The following is an 8555-nucleotide window of genomic DNA, read 5'->3' on the forward strand; positions in this document are numbered from 1 at the left end:
TTTTTCTTTTATTCTTCAATTTATCTCCTCCCTACATTTGGATTAATCTTATTGATCTCCATAAGAACCTTAATCCAAAATTTTCATAAAATGTGGACCCTTAGGCTAAGGTCTTTTGTGCACATTATAATTTAATTCTAATGCACCTTAGGAATTTTCTTTTTAAACTTCTGTTTCGAGGGAATTTATTTTAATAACAAGGGATATTTTTCCATCCAAAGATATCTAAAAACTGAATTACCTGTCTCTAGAATATTTTCTCTCTCTAGGCCAAAACAGGTAGAAACAAGATCTTTTATTATTTTGAGAAGGGGATTGATTATAGGGAAAGAAACTGGACATCTTGAGGGGCTGGGGAGGAATCTTACAAGATGTATGCTTATTCGTTCTAGATTATCCAGGAGCTTTTGGGCAGAAGCAGTTCATACAGCAGTCTTTGTTCAAAATCATCTTTCCACAACTGCACCTCCTTGTAAGATTCCCATTACAGTTTGGATAGGGAAAACTCCTTATGTATCACATTTTTTGCACCTTTGGATACATTGCTTATATTCACATGCTAAAAGAGATGCGACAAAAATTGGATCCTCCTGGTTTGAAAGTTATATTTATTGGATATTCTAGTGATAATTCTAAAGGATATAAATTTTATGATCCTACTTCTCAGAAAGTCATCGTCAGTCATGATGCTCTATTCAATGTCCTTACTCATCGCTTTTTCTTTTCTATTTGATAATCATTGTATCTCTCAAGATGTTGTGCATCCTTCTTGTCTTATGAAGGATTCTGAAGACCCTACGAAGGGTTATAGTGATAATCTTGATATATACATTGATCTTCCCATTGATATTGAGCATGGTTGAAATCATGTCTATGAGCAAAGTTTTGATGATGCTATGAATGTTCATGAAGATCTGGCAGGCAGCTATGGAAGCTGAATATGATTCTTTCATTTCTAAAGGTACATGGGTTCTTATTGATTTGCCTCTTGATCATGTTCCTATTAAGGTACATGGGTTCTTACTGATTTGCCTCCCGATCATGTTCCTATCAAGTGTGCAAATGGGTATATAAAACAAAGACAAAGGTTGATGTATCTTTTGATAAGTTCAAAGCTTGTTTGGTTGCAAAAGGATACATTATCATGATACATTTTCCCTGTTCTTTACATGACTAGAATACGTGTCCTTTTGGCATTTTCTACTCATTTTGATTTGGAGATTCATCAGAGAAGAGATATCAAAGAAGAGATTTATATGTAACAACCACAAGGATTTTCAATTCCTAGCAAATAACATCTTGTGTGTCATCTTCATCGCACTGTTTATGGTTTAAAGCAGGCATCACGTTCTTGGTGTATCAAAATTGATCTCTTCTTCACATCAAAAGGGTTTATCTCTTGTTTCTCTGATCCTAATATATATATCAAGCGTGAAGGTATTCTATTTGTTATTCTTGCTTTATACGTCGATGATACCATACTTGTTTCCAATAATCTTGGCTTTATGCAACTCATAAAGAAAATTATCATCACCTTTTGAGATGGTGGATCTTGGTGAGATTCACTCTTATCTTGGTATTCAAGTTCAGCGCTATCGCCAGAAAGGTATCTTGTTTCTTCGTCACTAAAAATTCATTGACAATATTATTGAAAAGTTTGGTCTAGTCAATGCTCATTCTGTAAATACTCCATGTCATGTAAGCTCCACCAAGTATATAGCTATAACTCATGACAAAGAATTAGCCCCACATCAACCTTATGCTAATCTCATGGCTGTTTACAATTTGTTGGCCTAAACACTAGATCAAATATTCTCTTTGCGTCTAATTTCTTGGGGCAACATCTTGCATCTCCTTCTGTTGGGCATATGTGTTCTTAAATATTTGAAAGGCACTAAAGACTTTGGACTCATCTATGCTTTGCCAACAAGAATCCTCTCCCTCAGATTCTTTATGTCTTCTTGGTTATTCAGATACTAACTGGGAAAGTTCTCACTCGTCTATGCGATCCACAAGTGAAAATTGTTTCTTTGCTAATGGTTGCTTAATTTCTTGGGTGGCTAGCAAGAAACGGTGTTGTGTTGTAGTCTCTACAACCAAATCTGAGTATGTAGCTGCATCTTTAGCAGCTCGTGAATTGGTATGGCTTCGTCAATTACTTGCTGATCTTGGACATCCATTATCCTATCAAGTACTCCACTTAGATGTGACCTCGGGGGGGTCACTATATGTAGAATACCCCTATCGCGTGCGTTCAAGGCCTATATTTTAAATCCTTTATCTGTGAATTTTTTTATCCATATAATATCCCCTTTTCTTTATGAATCTGTAAATTTTTTTGAAAAAAATTTAAATCATACCCTTATGTAAATATATTTCTGTAAGTTTCATAAATTAAAAATATGCTTCTGTTGAACACACATGATATTTACATTTTTTTGTGAGTGACCCCCCCGAGGATGTGACAACAATCAAGGTGCCATTAGTCTTGCCAAGGATTATGTTCTACATAGCAAATCTAAGCATATTGTTTTTCATTATCATTATGTTCGACATGAAGTGAAGAAAGGATCAATAATGATTGAGCATTGCCCCACAGATCAGATGATTACAGATATATTCACAAAGGACTGAGTGAAGCTCGATTCACATCATAACGTTGAGAACTTCAAGTTGTTGCAACTTCATGCTTTGGAGATTAATACTTTTTACACTCACACCCTGAATAGTTAAACTTGTACAAAATGTATTTTTGTATCCTTGTACGTACTCTTTCACATTACGCACATTGATCTTTTGTATATGATATGTATGTATAGGGGCTCGGGTTTTTTCCTTGTACTCCCCAAGGGTTTTCTCACTCACAGCTAGAGACCTTTGTTTGAGTGGGGGTGTTGGAGCTATATATATCATACCCTAACTTGACCTAGATCTCACCTATATATACAAACTCATAATCAATATGAACTAGTCTTTTGGGAGCGTATATGGCGTAACACTCTTCCTTCTTCTCTCTCTCTCTGAGTCACTCTGTCCCTATCTCTTCGTGTTCGTGTATTTTCAACACAAAGAACACATCATCATCATTCTCCACTATGTGAGGGATAGCATCAAGTGTGACTTGCATGATCCATACATATTAACAAGGGCATTTCCAACTATTATATCTTCCTCAAAACCGAAGTGCAAAATGACTACATGAATCTTTTCCCCTTGTCTAAAGCTGCCATGCTGGCACATGAATCAAGAACACTCAAGAAAGACAAAATGTTTGGCATAAAACTTTCAAGCTACATTCTTTTTAAAGAATCTAGAGCTTTGCTATCTTTCTTGAAGTGAGGGTCAATAGAAAATCAATGGACTAAAAATGCCATGAGACCACTTATACCAGCAATGAAGTAGAAAGAGGCATGCCGTCCAGTTAGACCAAACACCATGGTGCCACCCAGAAGAACCAAGAAGACATTTCCAAAAAAATCCTCCAAAGTTTCCAATGAACTGAAATGGGCCTGCCTTACCTTTGGACATAGTACCAAGGACAACTGGTATTGATAGGGCATCTTTTTATGAGTTGTAGGTTAATTCCTTTTGTTTTTGTAAACAACCTCTTGCAATGGTATGTGGAACATGCTCAACAGCCAGAGTCATGTACATACAATACCGTGCGACAAGGAGGCCTAAGGTGCCCTGAGACCAGGGAATGGTCTCAGGGCAAAATACTCCTTGTTAGTAGTTGAAATGACGAGCTTCCCGTGGAACATGACACTTGGTGTAGGAAACAAAGGTGTCAGGAAAGAGGCCATAGATATGGGAACTTTCCACAATGTCGTAGTTGTTGTGATGAGACCGCCCCACTATGAGGTTGTGCAGCGCCACCACCACAACCAGGGACAAGCTATAGGTGATCTGTCCCATGTTCACCACACGAGCCACAATGCGCTCGGTGTCAATCTCTAGAACGTTGCGGAAGGCAATGTGGTGGACCTCGTAGTGACGAGCCCCCTGCAGTCCACATTGTGCATGCCCACGGCTATGTAGGACCTCTACTTCAAAAGGTGGGGGTGATGGGAGAAGGTTCTTGGCGGCGATCTCCTCCAGTTTCTTGGGGCCTACACACCTGCTATGCCTTGTGGGCTTCTTGCTTGGTGCTCTTATAGCCCACATGGTCCTCACCTGCCTGGCTCTCAGTCTCGTCTGCAGCCTCACCAGTGCCTGTATGTAGCACAGTGATACCTCTCGCCTACCTCTTCACAAGGTGGCTTCTCACCACCACCTCTACATCTTCACAAGCACCTTCAACGCCCGCAGTACCTACCTCGTCCTGCTGCGCTCTTCTTTCTGCAGCCTGCTGCAAACGCGCGTAAATAAAGTATGGAGCTTTGTCGCTACCCAAGTAAATGTAACGGAGATCGAACGCTTTGCAAGCAAATGACGCCCTTGCCCTTTTTGATCTCAACAGACCACCCAAGTACAGCCCGAAAGTCATGCTTCAGTGATCCCTGGGACAAGCGAAAGAGCAAAGTAAGAGGTAGAAAAACAAGGCAGAATGATTTTACTAATTGTCGTGTGTGCCATGTGATGGGCTAAATTAAGTTTTATCGTGATGATGGACGCCCTCGCCAATGCCCACTAAGCTATAAGTCAAACATCAACATTTCATCAACACCCTTTGTGAACGCTTTTAGATAACTAAGAATAAAAGTCCCAATGATTTATAATATAATCTCAAAAATTACCAATAATCAATAATCATACTAATCTCCTTTCTCATGGGGTTTTGAGAAAAGCAACAAACATCATCATTAATTTAAAATCAAGAAATAATCAGGCATGCTACTAATCTCTCTTCTTGCAAAGAAATGCATATGGATTAGGCATTTAACTTCTACTCAAGAGCTTGTAGACAAGGAGAAGATTGAAGCTTCTCATCACACCGTGATGGCCGAGTGTTAGTATCACCTTGCTAACATGGGAGAACACATGCTGCTACATACATAGCCATGGAGTACACATGTACACATGAGCATGGAGTAGGAGGCATGGATCAAGAACAAGATAAAAGACACAAGATAAACATACAAGCATAATAACACAACATCATGTAGTGTATTCCATATCCATGTATCACATATTGTGTGTACAAGAATCATGTGTAAGAATCATGTCCATACAATAGTCATGTCATATCCAATTTGCATACAAGAGGGGATTTATATAGCCATCCAACCGTGTGACTCTTGGGATATGCATGTGACTCTTAGGATACCCATATTGTAACTCTCGGGATACCCATGTGACTGCTAAGCTACCCATGTGACTATTGGGCTCCCATAATCTCCACAAGATCCTAACTCCCCACTAACCTGCTTTGAAACAATTCTTGATATGACATCTTGTAATAATCAATTCCCACAAATGATTAGTCTAAGCTAATGTTATTAATGCTAGGGGGTGTTCACACCCATGCTAATGCCAAAATGCTAGGGGCTGTTCACACCCATCAACATTAGTTATAGTTAAGACTAGAGGTAGCTCATAGGTTGGTTTAGAGACAGAGAGAAAGACCATGGTAGTGTGTAGTAGTTTTCTTCATCTAAGTATACCAAAAAAATTGACAATTTTTGAGAAAATTAATATAGATGATTTACTAGAGGAGAACCAACAGCGGTGAGGGGTGTCCACCAAGGCTTTCGATGCATAGGGAAAAAAGCCAAAAAAGAACTAATAATAAAGGATGAAACCGAGTTTTGAGATGTACAAAATCTATCAACACAACAAAACAACAGGGTTCTTTAACATTGGTAGAACTTGTTTTGAAAAAGATGTTCTAAAAGAGTAAATGTTACTTGTGAAGGAGTAGGTGATGGGTTGCAATTTTTTTGGATAAGATCACATTGGGTCTCATAACACTACAATTTTCGATAAGAGCACAGTGGTTCTAATAACACTAAAATTTTGGCTCAATCTTTTAAAACGATGATATCCTCTTTTGTGTAGGCGAGGCTTGGCCATAGAAAGGGGTTTTCCACCCAACTCAAAACGAGATGTGAGATATTAAACAAAAGCAATAATCTATCACTTTACTTTGCTTGTGATTTCAAGAGTGAAATATGTAGTCTTTTGTGTAGGCGAGGCTTGGCCATAGAAAGAGGTTTTCCACCCAACTCAAAACGAGATGTGAGATATTAAACAAAAGCAATAATCTATCACTTTACTTTTCTTGTGATTTCAAGACCATCAATTTTGGTCTTGTGATTTCCAGAGTGAAATATGTAGTATTTACAACGAGCACCTATCTATATATCATTACCCACCACCTGTTGTATCATTACTTACTCAGGGTTGCTGGTTCTCTGGGCGGTGGTGCTTGGGCCGAGGGGCAAGTGACCACTGACCATACTGGTTCTTTATGAGGCCCTTGTTTCTTTCCTGCCACCAATGGGATGGGAAAAATAGCTTATGCACCAAAAAGTCGGATGACTTGTTCACTAGGGCAGGGTTTCGAGCGAACACAGACGCAAACTTCCGCCCGAATCCCTGGAAGCCATCTAGTGTGTGTAGGTAGACCTCAAGATTGTGGTGGAGATTCAGGTTTCGTGTGGGGAAGAAAGAAGGCTTTCGGAGGTGGGGTGAAACATGACTATCGAGGCGGAGCTCCTGGCCCACGTGGAAGTAGGCCCATGGCCACAAGTCGAGCAGTGGGCCGCAACCCATGGCTGCTATGGCGCCCCACACCCCTCTTTCATTCACGTTGAATCCAGGTACCTTAGGCACCGTGTCATGCACATTGACCACCCTCAACAACTTCAACCCCAACTCCTCCACTCTGTGCTTGAAGGCCAAGTTTCCCACCCTAGGCCCTGCGAAAGAGAAGACCGTTATAATCGGTGCCTGCCCAGCTCCGCCGCCGTTCCACTGACCTATGTTGGCTGATATGTCATAACCGCTCAACACAGCCAGTGCCGCCCCAAGGCTGTGTCCTGTTATGGTTATGCTCACCTTCTCCCCTTCATACTTCTTCAACAGCTTCTTCAGCGCACATGCCAATTGCTCCCTGGCGCTCGTGTCATTGAACTTGGACCCCGCCTTCTTGGAAGTGTACAAGCTTAGGAAACCCTTTTCCACCCTCACCTTTTTCTGGCCTGGCTCGAGATCCGGACGCGTTTGAACGTCTGTGAGATCTGCGACCCATTCCGTGCCCATGACTGTGCCCCTCCATGCGACGAGGATGTCTCTTCTACCCAGCCGTTTCATCTCTTTGTTGGTGGCCACTGCCACGTAGGCAATCCAGTTGGAGTCCCCGGTCCACCGCTCCGATGCATCCCTCTCTGACAGGAGGAGGAACTTGGGCAGCTTGATGTCCAATGTGGCGAAGAGGTACCTGGTCACCTCGTAGCCGCAGTCCTCCTTGTCGACCTTCTTGAAAAGATCCCGGGCGGCATACCTGCTGCTGCCACAGTAGACCGAGTGACTGTCGGAGTCGAACGCGTCGTAGTTAACCTGCGCGAGCTCACCATAGCGGATGATCTCCGCCCGGAGGGTCTGATCCAATGGCTCCACGTCGAGGAAGCCCTTCCAGTTGTTTTGCCCTTGAATTTCCTTCCACACACTTGCCAAGTGGCTAGTCCCCTCGCTTGACGTGGCTTTACTATATTGTCTAGCGGGCGGGCAAACCATACTTTGTACACTAGAGCTCATAGCTGCGCGAGAGGGCTCCATTGGCACAGAGCAAATAGCGGGCGGGTACTCCATTAATACAGAGCTTGTCACGCTGATAATGCCGTAGGAGAGCTTATGCGAGAGCGAGGAGGAGATGTTTTCACTAGATTGGCGATTAGACCGGAGATGTTTTCACCCATAAAAAGCTGCAATATTGATAAAGCCGTCAAATGACACGTGCCTTATTTCTCAAGGGAGGCCACCCAGCAGAGTCAGCATAGGTACGCCACACCTTTCACAGATTCTGGCGGCTAACAGCTGGTCGGCGCTCCACCTCAGCATGCCAAGCCACCTCCGCCGGGATGCTCGATTGTTGTCGGCCTTCTCCGTCCTCGCCTGACCCGCACATTCTTCATAACTAGCATGTGACCTGCGAGTTGTTGCAAGCATGCACATGTGAGGGTATGTTTCTCTAAAAATATGTGTGTACAAACGTACACTCAAGTGTGTTTGTGCATGTACGTGTGACTATGTGTGCATATGCATGATTGCAAGTGTGTGTATGTATTTATATACATACATACATACACAAACAAACACACAATATATATATATATATCTAAAGTTCATAAATAAATATGAGCTTCAAACTCTCCTTCATCACTAACAAGATCAACATCCTTCATCATCAACTTGATCTTCGTCTTCAGCATTTACCTTGCCGAGAATGTTCACAACTAGGTCTCCTCTACAACCCGCTTGCCTTTACACTTGCTCGATGCCAAACCGGTCCGCTTCCATGTCCTAGGTCTTTACTAATACACGTGTGGCTCTCATGCCAAGCCACGCGTTGTTACCCTCGCTACTTCGGCAAGCAACACACGACACGCTCGTTA

At 42.0% G+C, this 8555-nt stretch overlaps 1 pseudogene; it reads right to left on the reverse strand.

Annotated features, from left to right (window-relative positions):
- Positions 1-6269: 6269 nt before the first annotated feature.
- LOC147609506 (phospholipase A1-Igamma1, chloroplastic pseudogene) lies at positions 6270-7815 on the reverse strand (annotated as a pseudogene).
- Between the last annotated feature and the right edge of the window lie 740 nt (positions 7816-8555).

This window comes from Cibotium barometz, chromosome 51 (genome assembly GCF_041138505.1).
Source record: "Cibotium barometz isolate CiBa-2024 chromosome 51, ASM4113850v1, whole genome shotgun sequence".
NCBI lineage: Eukaryota > Viridiplantae > Streptophyta > Polypodiopsida > Cyatheales > Cibotiaceae > Cibotium > Cibotium barometz.